Source organism: Myotis yumanensis, unplaced genomic scaffold (assembly GCF_028538775.1).
Source record: "Myotis yumanensis isolate MYYU_CA2020_CCGP unplaced genomic scaffold, mMyoYum1.0.hap1 SCAF_13, whole genome shotgun sequence".
Classification (NCBI taxonomy): domain Eukaryota; kingdom Metazoa; phylum Chordata; class Mammalia; order Chiroptera; family Vespertilionidae; genus Myotis; species Myotis yumanensis.
In genome coordinates, this window is record NW_027223764.1 from 34,566,912 (window position 1) to 34,585,844 (window position 18,933).

Genomic DNA, 18,933 nt, shown 5'->3' on the forward strand with positions numbered 1-18,933 from the left:
AAACTTGATGACATGAAAACACTGAAGACAATCTGGTCAACCAATGCCATCAAACATGAGACTATTTCTGATTACACATGGCAGAAGATTGATCATGGTTTTCCCAAAGTACAGAACACCCTGAAATTTTATGTGGCATTAACAATAATTAATATGAAGCCAAAATAAACTTTCTAAACAAATTTGAATCATCTGGAGGAAAAGTTGAATTATCTTTCCATTTTTTATATAGAAAATATTACAACGCTGTTGATAAGCTTCTGTCCCCGTGAAATCTGGGTCCTGCCCTGGCTATATCGATATCAAAGGAAAGGAACACAGAAGAGACAATATAAGTATGGATAGGGAAGCCTTCCCCAGATGAACAGGATGGGACCTGGGCATTAACAGGTGGGTAGAAATTCAGAAATTGCTAAGTGGATTCACAACTTAGGAAGCAACCCATCTTCAAAGGCATTCCATTACCAAATGATTGTTCCCTAGAAGATCATATTCAATTGATTAGTCTGGGGTCAATGGAGAAGGTGCCATGATCAACTGGCGATGCCTGTCACAAGTCAGAGATAAAGGTAAGGGACCATGTGTGTCACATGCTTGCCTCACCTGCTCGGAGCTCTCAGAGACCTGCTTACAACATTATAATAAGAACATTTTGCCCCAATTCAAATTTTACATATTCCCACATCCCATTACCTTCCTACGTTATGCTAATGCTGAGGTGTTCTAGTGCCAACATGGAAGAAGAAAATGAGAAAAGATGTGTTTTCAGGAGAGGGATCTTTCACTTTCTCCCCAAATCCCACCACCCGTCAGCTACTCTGCTTCTCACAGCAGCATGTGTGTGCTTGAAGGTGAGGATGTGGAGGCTTCCGGGATGGTATCAATGCAGGCATAGAGGTCGACATAGGGGCCTATAAAGGGAGGAAGAGAGGGAATCCATTGGGCAGGATGTGGAGTGAAGAGGTGGGGCTCAATCTAGGAGAGTCTCTCATGCATATATTTCCCCCTCCCGTTCCCTTTTGACGGTGGCTCCTTTATCTTCCCATTTCTGGAAACAATGAGATACGTGGGAAGATGGAGATGCAGAAGCCAAAGAACATCTGTATGGCTTTGAAGCTCTCTGGGGACAAAGGGCACAGAAAGGCCACAGGGACTATCTCCACGCCTGTGGGGTTGCTGGGCTCCATGTACACTGAGGCTGGCAGCTGTAGCCATAGACATAATGATATGAATAAAAGCTAACATTAATTAAGACCTTACAGATGCCAACGACTATGCTAAGTATTTGGGGTACGTTTTCTTGTGGTCGGAAACAGTGTAACAAAAGAGAAAGTCTTTGGCATCAGGCAGACCTGGGTTTGAATCTGGACTCCATCACTGATCACCTGAAAAATTTGGGTTAAAATAGTTTCTCTCTAACCCTCAGTTAACTTATTCACAAGAAGATATTATAATAGTACCTACTTTTCATTGTCGCTTAGTAACTAGAGATACTGCATGTAGAGCACCTTCCCCTTAGTAGGCCTCCTATAAACAGGGATCAGTGGTCTCATGATTATTATGATCACCGTGGACTCCTGGTGAAAGCTGGGGGAAACAGTTGTCAGCTGCCAGGGACAATTAGGCCAAAGAGGGTCCAAGAAGGTCATAGGAGCAGGTTGTCTTCAATGCATTAGTGGATCACTGTGGCTAACAGGACTAATGGTGGAGTCAGAAATGACAGATCATGGAGCTTCCCCTGCCAGAGCAACAAAAATGTCCTTCCAGGGCCTTGGTGAGATGACATGTATCTAGTCCTAGGATGGACTTGGAGGAACACAGGGAACCGAAGGAGTAGGCTTGGACAGACACTCTGTATACTCCCAGACAACTCCCTTCCACCCCCTCTCCCAACTCTCGGTCCTGTTGTCATGGTGCCTTGTGTACAGCTGGCAGTCAACCAGTAACAGTTAGGAGGAAGTACCCACAGTATGCCCAGCCTTGGGCTACACCCAGTAACTGCTCCGGCACAGGGCCTGTCAGAGGGCCTGCAATTTGAATAGATAATCCTGAAACTCTTTAAAACCTACAGAAGTGCGGCTCTCATGTACAAGAGTAGGTGACGTGATTCCTTGGGAGATGAGCCCCCATTTACCACTGTAGTCAGCCCCGTGGAAAGCTTCCACTTGGGGAACTGGGGGAGTGTCATGCTGATCTGAGCTGGGTGGATTAGTTTCCTGTGGCTGCTGGAACACAGTATTGCAAACTAGAGGGCCTAAAGCAGCACAAGTTTATGCTCTCCCAGTTCCATCCCTCCCTCCCTTGCACTCTGCCTAAGAATTAATGGGGGGAGGGGGGGATATCCTCAGATGAGGATTAACAACAACAAAAATGTCTTCTTTCCTAGTAACCCAGAGACCTGAACATTTTTTTGAGGTTCTGCCTTTGAACAAAAGTATAAGGAAAGAACGATGGATTCTGAGCCGCAAAATCATTACAAGAGAAACCGACAACTTATTGGGTGACACCAGCTGAAATTTGTTAAACTGATGAAAAAAAGGTTAGGAGCCGCCTGTTGGAGGCCGGCTTCAGGTCCCTTTAGTCTTGAGGGGCGTACAGTTCAGTTAGAGGGGATTCCTTACTCCTCTTAGGTCCAGGAATGAAAAAAGAAGAGAGAAACGATATGCTAGTACTCTTCAGATCTACCGGAGGCAGAAATTTCTCCTGACGGGACATGGGTCTCAGGCAGTGGTCCTCAATGGGGGCTGTTTGTTCCCCAGGACACATTGGCAATGTCTGGAGGCCATTTTTATTGTCACAACCGGCATTTAATGGGTAGAGACCAGGAGTGCTGCTGAACACCCTGCAGCGCACAGGACAGCCCTCCAGAGCCATCTGGCTCCAAGTGTCAGTATGCCGAGGTCGGGAAATGCTGCTCTAGGGTAAGCTGTCCTGACAGCTCTCGTCTCGGGCTTCCTCATGAAAACCCATGCTTTCAGGCAGCAAAAATTGTACCTTTTAATCGGAGTGACTGAGAGCAATGATAAGTGGTCAGGAGACCTGGGGGTGCTGACCCAGACAGAGTTCAAGACTTGATGGGTGGGCTCACTGCAGAGAAAATCATGCCTGTGGGGTTGCTGGGCTCCGTGTACACTCGGGCTAGCAGCTGTAGTCACATACATACAGTAAACAGGCCAGATAGACAACCCCCAATCCCCTCCCTCCCACGGACCATGGTGCCCTAAAACCCGGTTACTTTCTCCCAGCTCTTTTCTGGCGTGTGGGCAATGGCGCTCTTCACATCAGCCTTGCAGGGCAGTGGTACCTGCGGATACATATAGCTTTGGGATGGAAATGGACTCTTTAACCAACCACTCTGACGGCCAAACACAAATTACACCCATGCTGAATCATCAGTACCATTTCATTGTTTAGTGAAAGTAAAACCTATTCCTTATGAAAAGAAGCCCTGTAATGTACTTCCCCATGACCTTGTTTAATGAGAGATCCAAGAGGCTAGTATTTTCCCATTAATATGTGCCAAGAATGCATTGTGTATTAAACAGAAAGATCTATCTACTTCCTGTCCAGAATTGCCCACGGCTACCAGATGTTCAATTAAGAGAGTTTTAAATTCAGTTCACTAAAGGTACAGGAGAAATGAAAATCTGATTTTACTCAGCTCTGGTATATTTTCCCCCAACTTCTCATACTTAAATATAATCCCCCCCCCTTTTTTTTGCCCAATTAATTATTAGTGAAGATGTAAAAAGTTTTAGGTAAAATACAAGTTGCTTTTTTTTATTATTATTACTCTGTTGACTCTTACGGCTCTCCTAACTAGAGTTGGGTAACATTTCTAAGTTTGTCCTAATTTTTTAACCCTTTAATTAAACTTGTCTGGAATTTAATTAATCTGTAATTAACTTTCCTACTTATTCTTTCATTGTAAAGCAAAGTAATTGATTTTTTTAATGGGGGGATGGTTTCTATAAATTAAAATTAAAGTATTGGCCGAGGCCGGTTTGGCTCAGTGGATGGAGCGTCGGCCTGCGGACTGGGGGGTCCCAGGTTCGGTTCCGGTCAAGGGCATGTGCCTTGGTTGCGGGCACATCCCCGGTGGGAGATGTGCAGGAGGCAGCTGGTCGATGTTTCTCTCTCATCGGTGTTTCTGACTCTCTATCTCTCTCCCTTCCTCTCTGTGGAAAATCAATAAAATATATTAAAAAAAAAAAAAAAAAAAAAAAAAAATTAAAGTATTGTAGGGTTTGGGGTTTTGGCTTTGTTTTTAATTGAGTGACTTGACTCAGTCCTCTTTCAGGACCTGTTTTTTCCTGGCGCCCCACCTGGTCCCTCCCTGGAGCACTGGGAGAACTTTTGCTTTGGCCTCTGGGCCTCTGGAGACCCTGAAGGACAAGCCTTCGGACCTCCCTGTTTTTAAAGAAGTTTTCAGAATTAGAAAGAAAAAAATGCTACAAATATACTTGGTCATATATTTATTTACCCTGACAAAATCACAAGGGCTACAATTCCCTCTGGGTAAAAAAAAGAATTAATTTTGAAGAGTGTTAATTTTTTCTGGTCACTGAATAATGCGTAATAATGAGGGTATTACTCTGACTGAACAAGGCTACTGGAGTCAGTGAAAGGAATTCTTGTGCCTAAGCCAACGCAAAGGGGACTGGCCTAGTCACAATTACTGCAATTACTGCTAAGAATTTCAGAAAACAGAGATGTGATCTGAAGTAAGACTTAGTTTCCTATTAAACATGACTGTTCCTTTCTTCTCTCGCCTTGCACATTCATCTAGGCTTGCCTATGTGCACCCACACATATGCTTCTCTTTGCACACAATTACTAAATCCCCATTCTCCAGACTACTTTACTTGACTGATCCACGTATACATTATTAGAATTCTTATGAGAGAAGTCTTTTCTCGAAATTGTATATGGGCTTGCCTTGACTTAGTCCTCTTGACATCAAGTTCCTGTTATTAAAAGTATTTCCTGGATATGCCTTTCTGTTTACTCCTTCCTGTCAGTTTTATTGAATGCTTTCAAACTCAGCTTAGTCACTGCCACCTCCTCTGGGAAGTCTTCCAGAATGCTCCACTCCCAGTTGGAGGAAGCTGTCCTTCCTCCCAGCTCTCTGGTGACATGTGTATTCCTTTATTTCTATTTAAAAGTGTGATTACTGGGGACACTTCCCCAGACTTCTGCTTTGGACTATGAGTTTCTTACAACCTGGTTTCTAGTACCTTTGTACAGCCAGTGCCCAGTACAGAGCCTGCTACAAGCTAGGCACTCAATACATGTTTCATAAAATTTCCTTGACAAACTTAGTGATAGAATAAAAAATTACTCCTCAACTACATAGTACAGGTATGCATGACTATCAAAAGTATGGTATTCACAGCAACGTGTCACATTACATAGATATTCCTGATAGGCAACATAGAAAGGAAGCAAACAACAAGATTATATTGAACTAGAGGCCCGATGCATGAAACTCATGCAAGAGTAGGCCCTCACAGCCCCAGCTGCCATGGCCCTTGCAGCCCCAGGCTTCATCCGGAAGGTCATCCTAAAAGTCATCCAGACAGTCATTCGGTCAATTTACATATTACACTTTTATCATTATAGATATGCAAAGAGCTGCTAAAGCTCATCAACTTCTACCTCAGCTTAAAACTAATTTATTCATTTATCCAATAAATCTTTAGTTTTGGGCAAAAATCCAGGCACTGAGTTAGCTTGCAGAGAATAAAGAGAGCACCAGGGTGCCAAAATTATACAGTTATAACAAAGTAAGATAAGAGCCCAACAAAGATAAGTATAAAATGTGATAACACAAAGGTGAGGTCATAAGCTCTAGAGTCAGACTGTCCAAGTTTATGACCACCCTCACTGTTGGTTACTATCAATGTGACCTGGGCCAGGCATTTACCCTCCCTAAGCCTCAGGGTCCTTACCCATAGAACAAAAATATAATAACTCCTACCTCATAATGTTCTTCTGATTATTAGCCTACCTAATCTTTGTAAAGTGCTTACTCACTATGTTTCCCATTTTTTCCTATCATAGGAAATTATATTAATTAGGTTATTATGTAACTCTTCAGTGTTGTTATACAAATACTAAGGGTCCCCTCAGCCCAGCCTGCGCCCTTTAGCAGTCCGGGAGCCCTCGGGGGGATGTCTACCAAGGGGTCCTTAGCACTGCCACGGAGACGGGAGAGGCTCCCTTCACTGCTGCTGTACTTGCCAGCCATGAGCCCAGCTTCTGGCTGAGCGGCTCTTCCCCTGTGGGAGCATACCAGGGGGAAGCTCCTGCATTGAGCATTTGCCCCCTGGTGGTCAGTGTGCATCATAGCGACCAATCATTCCACTATTTGGTCGATTTGCATATTAGCCTTTTATTATATAAGATTAGCAAATACTCCATATATTCTTTTTTTGAAACATTTTATTTTATTTTTTATTTTATAATTTACATTCAATATTATTTTTTATTGGTATTAAGTATATAACCTGGTGGTTAAACAATCATATACTTTCCAAAGTGTTCCCCTGGTATTTCCATACATAGTTATTGCAATATTATTGACTATATTCCTATGCTGTACTTTACATCCCCATGACTATTTTGTAATCACCAATTTGTACTTTTCAATTCCTTTACCTCTATCCACCAGTCCCCCAACACTCCTTCGCTCTGGCAACCATCAGTCTGCTCTCTCTGTCAATGAGTCTGTTTAAATTTTGTTTGTACATTTTATTTTGTTCTTTAAATTCCATATATTAGTGAAATCATATCGAATCTGTCTTTCTCTGTCTGATCTAATTAACTTAGCATAGTACCTTCTAGGTCAGTGATGGCGAACCTTTTGAGCTCGGCGTGTCAGCATTTTGAAAAACCCTAACTTAACTCTGGTGCCGTGTCACATATAGAAATTTTTTGATATTTGCAACCATAGTAAAACAAAGACTTATATTTTTGATATTTATTTTATATATTTAAATGCCATTTAACAAAGAAAAATCAATCAAAAAAATGAGTTCGCGTGTCATAGGTTCGCCGTCACTGCTCTAGGTCCATCCATGCTCTCGCAAATGGTAAGATCTCATTTTTTTTCATATGTATTCGTATTTTTCCCATTTATTAGAGCCTTAAACAAAAGCTAACATAGTATACTCATGTACTGCATCTTTTTCCCCCATTTAACAGCGTATTGGAGGTAATACCATGTGGCACATAAAAAAACTTTCTGCCCTCTCCACCTCTTCATCCCCTCCTTGCTTAGTAATGGCAAGGACAGAAAGAGCAAAACAATGAGCTAACTGCCTAGGTTGTTTCAAATGCTTGGTAGACAGTGTCTACTACAATTTCCCCTGGATAGGGTCTTGATCTCTGAGGTTTACTTCTGAACAGAAACACACGAATGGATTATGAGAGACATTTATTGCCACATAACTTTTAAATATATTTTTATTGATCTTAGAGAGGAAGGGAGGGGTAGAAACATCAATGATAAGAGAGAATTATCAATTAGCTGCCTCCTGAACACCCCACACTGAGGACCAAGCCCATCATCTGGGAATCGAACTGTGACCTCCTGGCCGATAGGTCGATACTCAACTACTAAGCCTTGCCAGCCGGGCACCACATATTTTATTAGTTTCCACTGACTCTGAAACCAAAAACAGCGGGGAAAACACAGGTGTGTGGTACCAGGAAGCTTTCGCCAGCACAGGATGAAGTTAATCCTGTATATACATAAAACATTTTCTTCTCCTTCATGATTTCATTCTTTGTTTACAGCACAGACTCATCCCAAAATCATCCCCAGAGTTTCAAAAAATGCTAACTAGTGGAAGGTCCCTATTACTGTTTATTTTATTTGCATTTTGGTTTTCTCATTGTGCTATAATTACCATAACAAGATGATCCTATTTCCAGGTCAACCAGGATTGGATAATGGACAATGAAATGTGAATAGTTCTATTTTCTCTCCTTGTTTTGCCTTCCTCTCCATAAGGCTGCTCTCTCTCATGTTCTGGCTGACCTTCTGTTTCTCTTGAAATTATAGAATATATTGCTTCCATTTCTACCAGCTTAACTTGAAATCTTTCTCCTCCTCTTAGCCAGAACATTGCTGATCCTTCTCACTCAAGCAAGTGTAGACTTAATGAAGCATGTAGACATAGGGAGAATGCACATGATGTGTTTAAAGAATCACAATTGTTTGAATCTACTGGGACACAGAGCAAAGCATCGGGAATATTAGGAGATGTGACAGATCAGATAGACTGGGGCTTTGTTGTGAAGAAGGTGGGAGAGGATGCTAACAGGTTTAGGCTTTATTGTCTGTGATGGAAAGCTGCTGAGTACTTCTAAGGAAAGCAATGACAGGAGATACTGGAGAGGAGACAACCAGTTGGCAGTTATTGAAAGCCTGAAGAATTGATGAGAACCTAAACTAAGGGAGTAGCAGTAAGAATGGAAATAAAGGAAAGTGGACATGCCACATTAGCTGTGGCTGGGGAGGAAAATCATCAGTTAAAATCAACATTGAAATCCTGGAGTGGCTGACAATGGAGAGACTCTATTTGATGAGATTAGGCTTGTGGGAAGTCCAGGTGGAGATGTCCGTAAGGTACTAAGCCTGGAGTTCCGAAGAGAGGTGACAATTGCAAACATGCATTTAGTCATTATCATTATATAGGTGGTAGCTGAAGCTTCGACCATGCAAGGAAAGAGAGTAGAGTGAGAAGAGGGTGCCCAGAATGAATCTCTGAGAGTTATGATGGAGAGAAAGAAATCAGCCAGTGAAGGAGACCTACAGCAGAAACCAGTGCCAAGAGAAAAACCACTTAACACAGAGAGGCTGGTGTTGGGAAGGATTCATCCCTTAAAACAGTTTCAAAAGAAAAAGTTTTACTAACAGTATCGAATGCCTCACAGAGGTCACATAAAATTATGTCTGTATAGCAAATAAATATTTTTTGTGAATCAATAATGAACCAAATAATTTTTATTGATTTGAGAGAGAAAGGAAGGGAGAGAGAGAAAGAAACATTGATTCATTGTCCCACTTACTTATGCATTCAGTGGTTGATTCTTGTATGTGCCCTGACTGGGGATTGAACCCACAACCACGGTGCATCGGGTTGATGCTCTAACAAACTGAGGTACCAGGCCAGGCAATTCATATTTTTAATATATTAAGTGTATTATTAAAATTGATGTTACCTGTTTATTTTACCTTTATCATGAAGCCACTAGAAAATTGGAAAAGTACATATGTGTTTCACAGAATATTTCCATCAGACAGTTTTGATATAGACTTTAATAGCAAAAGCATTGTTAAGAAAAATATGGTTACTATATAATGATTAGAGGTACAATTCATGAAGAAGAGATAGCATAACTAAATCTGTAGTGTATAATAAAATATCCACAGAAAAAAGAGTAAAATTTGATAGAATCACGGGTACAAATTGATAAATCCAACTATTTTTATGAGAAATTTCAACACATTTGTCTCAACTATTTATAGAAGTGGCTGTCAAAAATTCAACATTTGTTTAGATAAAGAGTCTAAACAAACAATTAGTGAGGCTGAATTTAATGACCGTATATATAATTCTATGTAGAAGATTAGAAAATACCCAGTCTCCTCTAATTCACATGGAACATTTATGAGATTTAATCTTGTATTAAGCCATAAAGCAAAAATCAACAAAATTAATGATGAAGTGCCATAAAAAATAGGTTTTCTGTTTTAAGTTTAGAAATTAATTTAAAAATAATAAACGAATTTTTAAAACACACTTCTAAATAATTCTGGATAAAGAAAAAAATATCATCCTGGACACTTGAAAATGAAAGCTAGAACACTGCAGAGGTTTCTGCTTGGGAGCTTGGAGTAACATTTACTGAATTTATCCTCTCACCTAACACAACCAAAGAAATAATAAAACTGATAAAATATATGAAACAGTTTTCAAAACACTGAACATCAGGCCACTTAAAACAGTGAACCTTGAGAGATGGGAATGCAGCAGGGTCATTGATTGTCCCAGTTTGCTGTCTTGAGAGAGTTTCTAGTCTGTGGTGTAGGGAGGGGAGGCCCAGACCGAGGCCATTCGGCTCCCTGAGTTGAAGAGACAAAGCTGAAAGTCCAAGGAGAGAGACCAATGTGGCTAGCATTCGCAGAATCAAGTTCTGGGAAGGAGAGGGATGCACAGAGTACCCTAGAAATCTGCAGAAGGTCTCCAACAAGGATTCTTGAGAGCACTGACCAGCGCTTGTATGTGAGGAAACTATAGGAGGGTAGGAAAGGAACCCTTGTGATGGTTAATTTTATGTGTCCACTTGACGGGCCACTGGAGTGACCAGCTATTTGGTCGAACATTGTTCTGGATGTGTCTGTGAGGGTGTTTCTGGGTGAGATGAACATTCGAATTGGTAGACTGAGTGAAGCAGATGCCCCTCCCTAATGGCCATGACATCGCATAATCATTTGAAGGCCTGAGTAGAAAAAGGCTGGCCTTCCCCACATAAGGGGGAATTCCTGTCATTGGGCTGTCTTTGAAGCTGGGACCTTGGTCTTCTCCTACCTTTGGACTTAAACTTAAACGTGGCCTTTTGTTGGGTTTCCACCTGCCAGCATTCAGATTGGAATTCACACCATCGACCTCCTAATCTCCAGCTTGCTGACTACAGGCCTTGAGACTTCTCAGCCTCCATCATCACATGAGCTAATGCTTTATAATAATACTATTATGTAATATCTATACTAATAAAAGGGCAATATGCTAATTAGACCAGACATCCTTCTGGAAAAAGCCAAGGTGGCGGGGGCCAAGGCAGTTAGGGGCAATCAGGCCAGCAGGGGAGAGCAGTTAGGGTGATCAGGCCTGCAGGGGAGAGCAGTTAGGGTGATCAGGCCGGCAGGGGAGAGCAGTTAGGGTAGTTAGAAGGATCAGACTGGCAGGCAGAGGCAGTTAGGGGCAATCAGGATCAGGCACGCAGGGGTCCCATATTGGAGAGAGTGCAGGCCGAGCTGAAGAAACCCCCCTCCCCCTGCCGCCATGCACAAATTGCGTGCACAGGGCCTCTAGTAATAATATAATTAAGCAATACAATGATAATTATAATTCCTTATAATAATATATATAATATGAAATATACCATATATTCTATTGGTTCTGTTATTATTATATTATTTTGTACACTGTATTATTGTATTGCATAAAATAATACATATATGCATTCTATTGTTTCTAATTCTCTGGAGAACCCTGACACAATCACCCAAAAAAGAATTAAAGGGAATAGTACCTGTTGCTCATTCAGGACTGGGAATAGTGTCTGCTTCCAGCTTCCATAGTAGAAAACCTCATAATTTCTGAGATAAGAGGAAGAGTATTCAAAAGGGTCTTGCCTCAGAAATGGGAAATAATTATCCCTAGACTAAACACAGCTCTGGTCCTGCCCAACAAATTATAAAAGCAGGACTAGAGAGGATCAAACTGTTTCCAAGGAAGTTCCCTGCATCTCAGAATAGATCAAAGAAATTTTTATAGGAATAGAAAAGTACCCAGCCCACAAAAAGGTAAAATTCATAATGTCTGACACAGTAAAAAATTACCAGGCATGCAAAGAAGCAGGAAAATACAACCAATATTGAAGAAAATAATTCAACTGGAAATGAAATAGAGTTGACACAGATGTTAGAATTAGCAGAAAATCACATTTAAACAGTTATTTTCACTGTATTCAATATGTTCAAAAATTAAAATAGTATATAACAAAGCTTATAGGATACAGCAATAGTGATGTTATGAGAGTCATTTTAGATATTAATACTTGTATTAGGAAAGACCAGGTGACAAAAGTTAATGCATCAGAAGAAAGAGATAATACAAATAAGAGCAGAATCAATAATTATAAAAAGAAGATATAAGAAAGAATGTTAAAAACCAAACATCAGTTCTTAAAAAAAAAAAAAACAACAAACAAAATGACAAAACTCCGACAAGATTATACTAGGAAAAAAGAGAGAGAGAGAGACACTACAAATAAGGAGTATTATTAATTAAAACAGTTTATAGAAATACTGGAGATGTAAAAATGTCATGAGAACACTATTATCCCCTGTATGCCAACAATTTGGAAAATTGGACCCAATGTACAAATTCCTGGACAAAGATAACTTCATACTCATATCCTGGCAGAAGATTCACTTCCAAGCTCACTCACTGAACTAGTTCAGTACTGACTCTTGAAGGGAGGGAGAAGATAAGGGAATAGCAAATTTGACAAAATGGTTGCAATTTGTGCATCTGGGTGAAGGGTATATGAGTTTTATTGTTACTACGCTCAACTTTTTTAGCTTTACATTTTTAAAATAAAAAGTTGAAGGGAACTACACATGCACATTCCTAAAGTTGTACGACAAGAGACAAAACTAAAAATGCAAGCAGAAGTGATGATTCAGGATGGCAGTTGGCTGGGGTTGGGTAGTGGCAGAATGCAATGATTCAAAGAGGATCACACATGGAAGCTTTTGTTATGGACCCAGTTTTAATGTTGGGTGTGGTTTCATGGGTACTTATTATGTTATTACTATAAATTAATAACTATATGAATAAAGATGGCCATAAATGCACCAATTATGAGAGTGTGTCAAGAAACAAGGACAACGTTAATCCACTTCTGTGTTCTTAAGGCATCAGCAACCTATTCCCACAAAAACACTCAATGTATCTTGAGTGGAAAATTCTACCAATGGGAGAAAAGCTGGACCTACAGTTATTTGAGAATGGGCTCTAAATTTTTTTATCCCTTTCATCTGGAGCTTAAAGTTGTGTTGTTCCAAGAGTAATGGACAACTATTTTAAATGCTCTACTATCGATCAATGATTCAATCTTGTTTAATTACATTCTTATTTCAAGCAAATGATACACTTCTCTTCTTTAAGGAGACACCAATGGGAATGAAATGATCATTAAGTTACATAGTATAAGAGGACTAAATATATAATTCCTATTTACTAAAATTGGTGTTAATAATATTTCCAAAAATTTATCATCTGAATAGAGTGACATTTATTTTATTGCACACTAGAGGCCCTGTGCATGAAAATTCGTGCACTCGGGGTCCCTCAGCCCGGCCTGCACCCTCTCACAGTCCTGGAGCCCTCAGGGAATGTCTGACTGACAGCTTCGTGGGGAGCAGGCCTAAGCCATAGTCTGGCTTCCCTCCGTGGGAGGCCACCAGGCAGGCTGATCAGGGGATGGCGCCGGTTGGCAAGCGGCTGCCCCTTCCACCCCACCTCCACCCCGATCGCCTCTCTGCCGCCACTGGCCGCTGCCACCCCTGATCGAGGTCCCCTCCCTCTGCCTGCTGGCACATGCCTTGACTGGCCTGGTGCTGCCTGCTTGCCAGCCCTGCCCCCTGCCGACTGATTGTCCCGCTGGTCAGTCAATTTGCATATCATGCTTTTACTATATAGGATAAGTGGAATGTTGCACAGTGGTAGAGAAGCTGGGCTTTGAGTCAGAAAATCCTGGATTCAAGTCTCCATTCTGCCTCTTACTAGCTGTTTGACACTGGGCTAATTATTCAAGCTCTCTAGATCTCAGTTTCCTCATCTGAAGCTGGATCTTCACAAATAGTATTGCAGCATCTTTAAAGACAGTGTATTTAAAGTGCTTAGCACAGTTCATGTGTAACTCTGAATCTTATACAAGGTAGTAATAGCTATTATTGCCATACTGAAACATTTAAACTGATTTACTTTATCTATTTATCTACACACACACACACGCACACACACACACACACACACAAATAATTTCCTTCATATTGACAGAGTTACACTGTTTATTATCAAAAGCTTAAATAAAACAAATACACAAAGCCCAGGAAACGGGGGGAATGTAAACATTTAATCTCCTTAACATTCTCTTCATTTCTCATTAGATGATCTGTAAAGCTCCATCAACTCTAATATATTATTATTCTATAAATGCTATGATTATTGCCTTTGCAAGTGTTTAGAATTTATTTCAACAAGTTAAGGTAATTGAGAATTATTCTGACTAAAGGTTGAATATATGGTGATCTTTGCATTGTGAAGGCTTGAAAGTGTTAAGTCAAATGGCAGTATCGTAAAATTGTAGGTAAAAATGTTAGCTGCAGTATATTTTCTCTTTGGTATGTGGATATTGTAAAGACAACATAAAACTAGTTGGATGATAAGGTTTTTAAATTGACCATGCATCCCATCAATGAGAACAATTCTGTTTTAATTTCCTTTTATTGTAATTCATGCTTTTCTAACCCTACAATCACAGTGTATGTGTCTGGATGTGTGGTATTTGATTAAAGGAAATATCAAAATTACCTATTTAACCATTTCCCTCCTAGATAGCTAGGCTGCCTCTAAATTTTTATTACCAAAAATGTTGTAATAATTTTTTTCAAGTATATGACTTTTATTCATATAGAATTATTTCCTTGGGATAAAATAATGTTAGAGGATATATTAAATGTTAAAAGAAACCAATATGGGCATTACAGCTCTTTATTGCTGTGTTGCTTTTCAAAGAATGTATGTGTGTGTGTAAAATATAGCAATATACATATACAACACAGCAATATATATTTTAGAATATTAGCTGTAAATAAGTATATCATGCTTTTACTATATAGGATAAGTGGAATGTTGTTTTTTTCAACTTACATTATCTAACCAAGCGTACACACCAGAATTAACTTTTACCAATATTTCTTTCTTTTTCTTCTTGTACTTTAATCAATGAGAGACTTGGATGTAATATTCAATTGAAAAGAAAAGTTTCCATCCAAGGCCATAATAAGACATTGGTTATTGTAAAAAGGCTAAATGTCAACTAGTTTTCTGGCCTTGCCAATTCAGCTTTATTGACTTATAAAAATGTACTAACTGGTCTAGAGCTACATTTCACTAAATGTACTTGTCATACCTTTCTTAGCCATGGAATAATTGAATTGTGTTTGCAATAATTACAAAATATAAACAAGAAAAAAATACTTGGCTTGATACTTGGATAATAGCAGCTTCATCAATTTTACCAATTTGTCTCTACTACCCTCTAGTGGAATCATAGTCATAGTATCCTTACCTCATTACCTCCAAAGCACTCTCTCTCTCTCTCTCTCTCTCTCTCTCACAAACACACACACAAGTATATGTAGATTTATAAATATCAGCTTTACAGAGTTGGTCCCAGCCTTAGGTATCATGAACTCCTGCAGGAAATGACCTTTTAACTGGCATTATTGCTCCTCTCTCTTCCCACATTTCTGCCAGATTAATCTGTTTAAAGGGAGAACGCAATCCTATCACTCCCCTGCTCAATCAAACGAAAAAACCTTTAGTTGTTCTCATTGGACTGTTTGAAGTGCTGCTAGTTAACCTCCCCACAGTGACTTCCAAAATTCTTCACAATATGAGTCCAACTCTCCTTCCCACCCTTCTAGCCCTTAACTTCCTCTTCTGGCTCTAACCTCCAGCCCCATTTACTCCTGGATGTTCTCCAAACCTGCCCTGTTTCTCCTCTTTCTATCGAGAATGCCACCCACATAGTCATCCCCATCCCACCAAATTCCTTCGCCCATTTCTATTTGCCAAATTATATTCATATTCCAAGAATTACTTCAAATGCACCATTTGTTGAGCTTTACCAAGCTCCCTTTGTAAGTCCCGCGTCAGCCTGTGCCTCTCTAGCACTGCTCTTCCCCTTGCTGTTCCCTACCCAGGTTCCTCTCCTTCAATTCCCATTTACACTGATGTCAGCTTTTCTACACGGCCCAGCACAAGGATCTTGTCATTGGGGAAGCCTTATCTGGCTCCTCCAGAGTCCTTCCCCCCTGTTCTGTGACTCCCCAGCAATTCACTCAGGTCTCTGTTCCGGTGCCTAGCACCAGAGAGAGCTCTTTTTGTGAGGGATAGAAAGTGATCAACATGATTGGGAAAAATCAAACGAATGAAGTGCCTACTGCGGGCTGGGCATTGATCTAAGTACATGTTACAGGGATTACCTCATTTTATACTCAACATGACACAACTAGGTACTATAATTGACTACATGAAGCACAGAGAAACAAAGGGACTTGCCCAAAGCCACAGACAAGGGCAGGAGGCAGGATTTAAAAGGCTTTGGGCCCAGGCAGTCTCCCTGCCACCTCTGTGCCCGTCACTCTTTTACTGCACAGAAGCACATTGTTTTAGTTTCTGGCATCACTTCCCAGGGTATTTGATGTACAGTAGTCGTCCTTTATTTGCAGGGGATATGTTCCAAGACTTCCAGCAGATGCCTGAAACCTCGAACAGTACTGAAACTTGAATATATATATATTCATATACTTGAATATATATATACTGTTTTTACAGATAGATACCTATGATAAAGTATAATGTCTTGTTCATCTTAGCTAAGCACTTAACACACACTATGGCCATAGCTTTTGCAGTTTGAGGTGCTACAGCAAAACTAGCCCGAATTTCTTTTCCTACCTCCCTAGATCTTAGCAACCTCAGCATACTGTTTTTTTCTTTCCTGATAAAGTCCAGAACTTCCACATTTTCACTAAAGGAAACACTTTATGGCTTCTCTTTGGCCAATGTCCAAATCGCCAGCATCACTACGCTTGGGCTTTGGGCCATTACTAGGTAAATAATAGTTACCTGAACACAAGCGCTGCGATCCCATAATAGTTGATCTGATAAGCAAGATGGTTACTGGGTGACCAACTGGGCTTGGGGAGCGTCTACAGCCTGGACATGCGGACAAAGGGATGATTCTCATCTGTGTGGGACCACAGGAGATTTCATTACACTGCTCAGAATGGCGTGTGTTTTAAAACTTATGAATTGTTTATTTCTGGAAATTTCCATTTAATATTTTTGGACCATGGCAGACTGTAGGTAACTGAAACCATGGAAAGCAAAAGAACTAATAAGGAGGGGGCTACTATGGTTACAAGCAACTGTTTCTCAGACATTTGTATCTGAAAAAAATACTTGTATTAGTCCATTGGGCTGCCATAGCAAAATAGCACAGACTGGGTGGCTTAAACAACAGAAATTCATTTCCTCCCAGTCCTGGAGGTAGAAGTCTTCGACCAAGGTGCCAGTATGGTTGAGTCTGATGAGAGCTCTCTTCCTGGCTTACAGATGGAGCCCTCTTGCTGTGTCTTCACATAATTGAGTTCTCTGATGTCTTTTCATATAAAAGGACTAATCCCATAATAAGGGCTTCAACTTCATAGTCTTATTTAATCCTAATCATCTCCCCAAAACCTCTACCTCTAAATAGCATCACATTAGGATTTGGAGCTTAGATGTATTAATTTCTTGGGGGAAGGGGAATATAATTCAGTCCACAGCAATACTTATGTCTAAAAACAAAACGAAAACTTTGTGTTCAGTCCCCACTGATCTGTCCTTTCCCTTCTAAATGGAGTTTACCAAAATATAAATGTGAAAATTTTCCTCCGTTGTTTGTTCAAATGTCACTCTCTCTGTTTGAATTAGTTAGCAATCTCCTCCTCTATGTTCTCATATCACCTTAGAGCAGTTTACGACATAAATGCCAGAAGAGAATTCTAAGTAACCGTTGTGTTTTCCCACTCCAAGCCTATAACAGGAATTGTATCTGATTCATTTTCCTGTCTATAAAACACAGCGTTGCGCTTTAGAAACACTGAATTCAAGGGCCCAAAGTGTAAGAAACGGTAGCATGAATTTATAATAGCAATGAATTTACAATAAACCCCGAAACTTCAAAAACAAAGATAACGGAGTTAAATTTAAAAATCTAGCATCACAGCTGTGGAAGCTTGTGTCTTCTTTATGTTGAATGTAAAGTGGATATAATGAATTACTGCCTGTTTTTAGATGATAGGAATTAAATTTGTGGCTTAGGCCTCCCAGAGAGAAATATATATAAAGTTAATACCTTAATCTAGCAGGGAACAGACTTCTTTCCCAGAGCATTTCTCTGGGGTAGTGGGGTTTTATTTAAAATGCGAATTTGGGATTTTAAAAGTAAGTTTTAAAAGTTATTAGTTTCAGACAGATTTTCCAAACTCCTACCTCCACTACGAATACTCTACCTCTGTCACCTAGGAACATAAAATTTGTGCCACATATGGGGTCAGATGACAGATGCTACTCATTGTGTGAAAATGTATTAAACACTTAAATGCATGTGATATACTAGTTTTATTCCTTATCCTAATCTGGGTCATTTAATACATATTAGTAAGAGGTCATGCTAATCAGTCTTTGTTCTGCAAAGAGAAATCCTTACTAGGGGACTCTTATTATCTGCAGTTCTATTTTACTGTTTTATTTTCTTCAGAATTTAAGAATGATGTTCAAGTGAAGAACTCTCTCTTAAAGATATGGAAGAGTGCCATGAAAGAAAGAGTTTTTGATACTGGGTTATTTAAAGTATAATTTAGATCTCTTTTGTCTTCCCTTATAGAATTGTGATTTATTTTTCTTTTAAACGACATTTAAAATACTGATGTGCAAATATTTTAAAATGTAAAAAACGTAAAATTTTGCTCTTAATTTTTAAATAAGTAAAATTTTAAATAAATAAAAAATATAATAAAAAGTGAGGTAAAAACAAAGCATGGTTATATATAACATATATATATTCTTTACATTGAGTTTTCCATTACCTTATATTTTTTTATTGAATTTATTGGGGTGACGTTGGTTTACAAAACCATATAGGTTTCAAGTGTACAACTCAATAAACATTATCTGTACACTGCATAGTGTGTGCCCATAGCCACAAGCAATATTCTAATTAAAACAAAATTTCTATTTGATAAGTATTGATTATTGACATCTTATATATGTGTTGGGGGGAGAAATTAGGTCA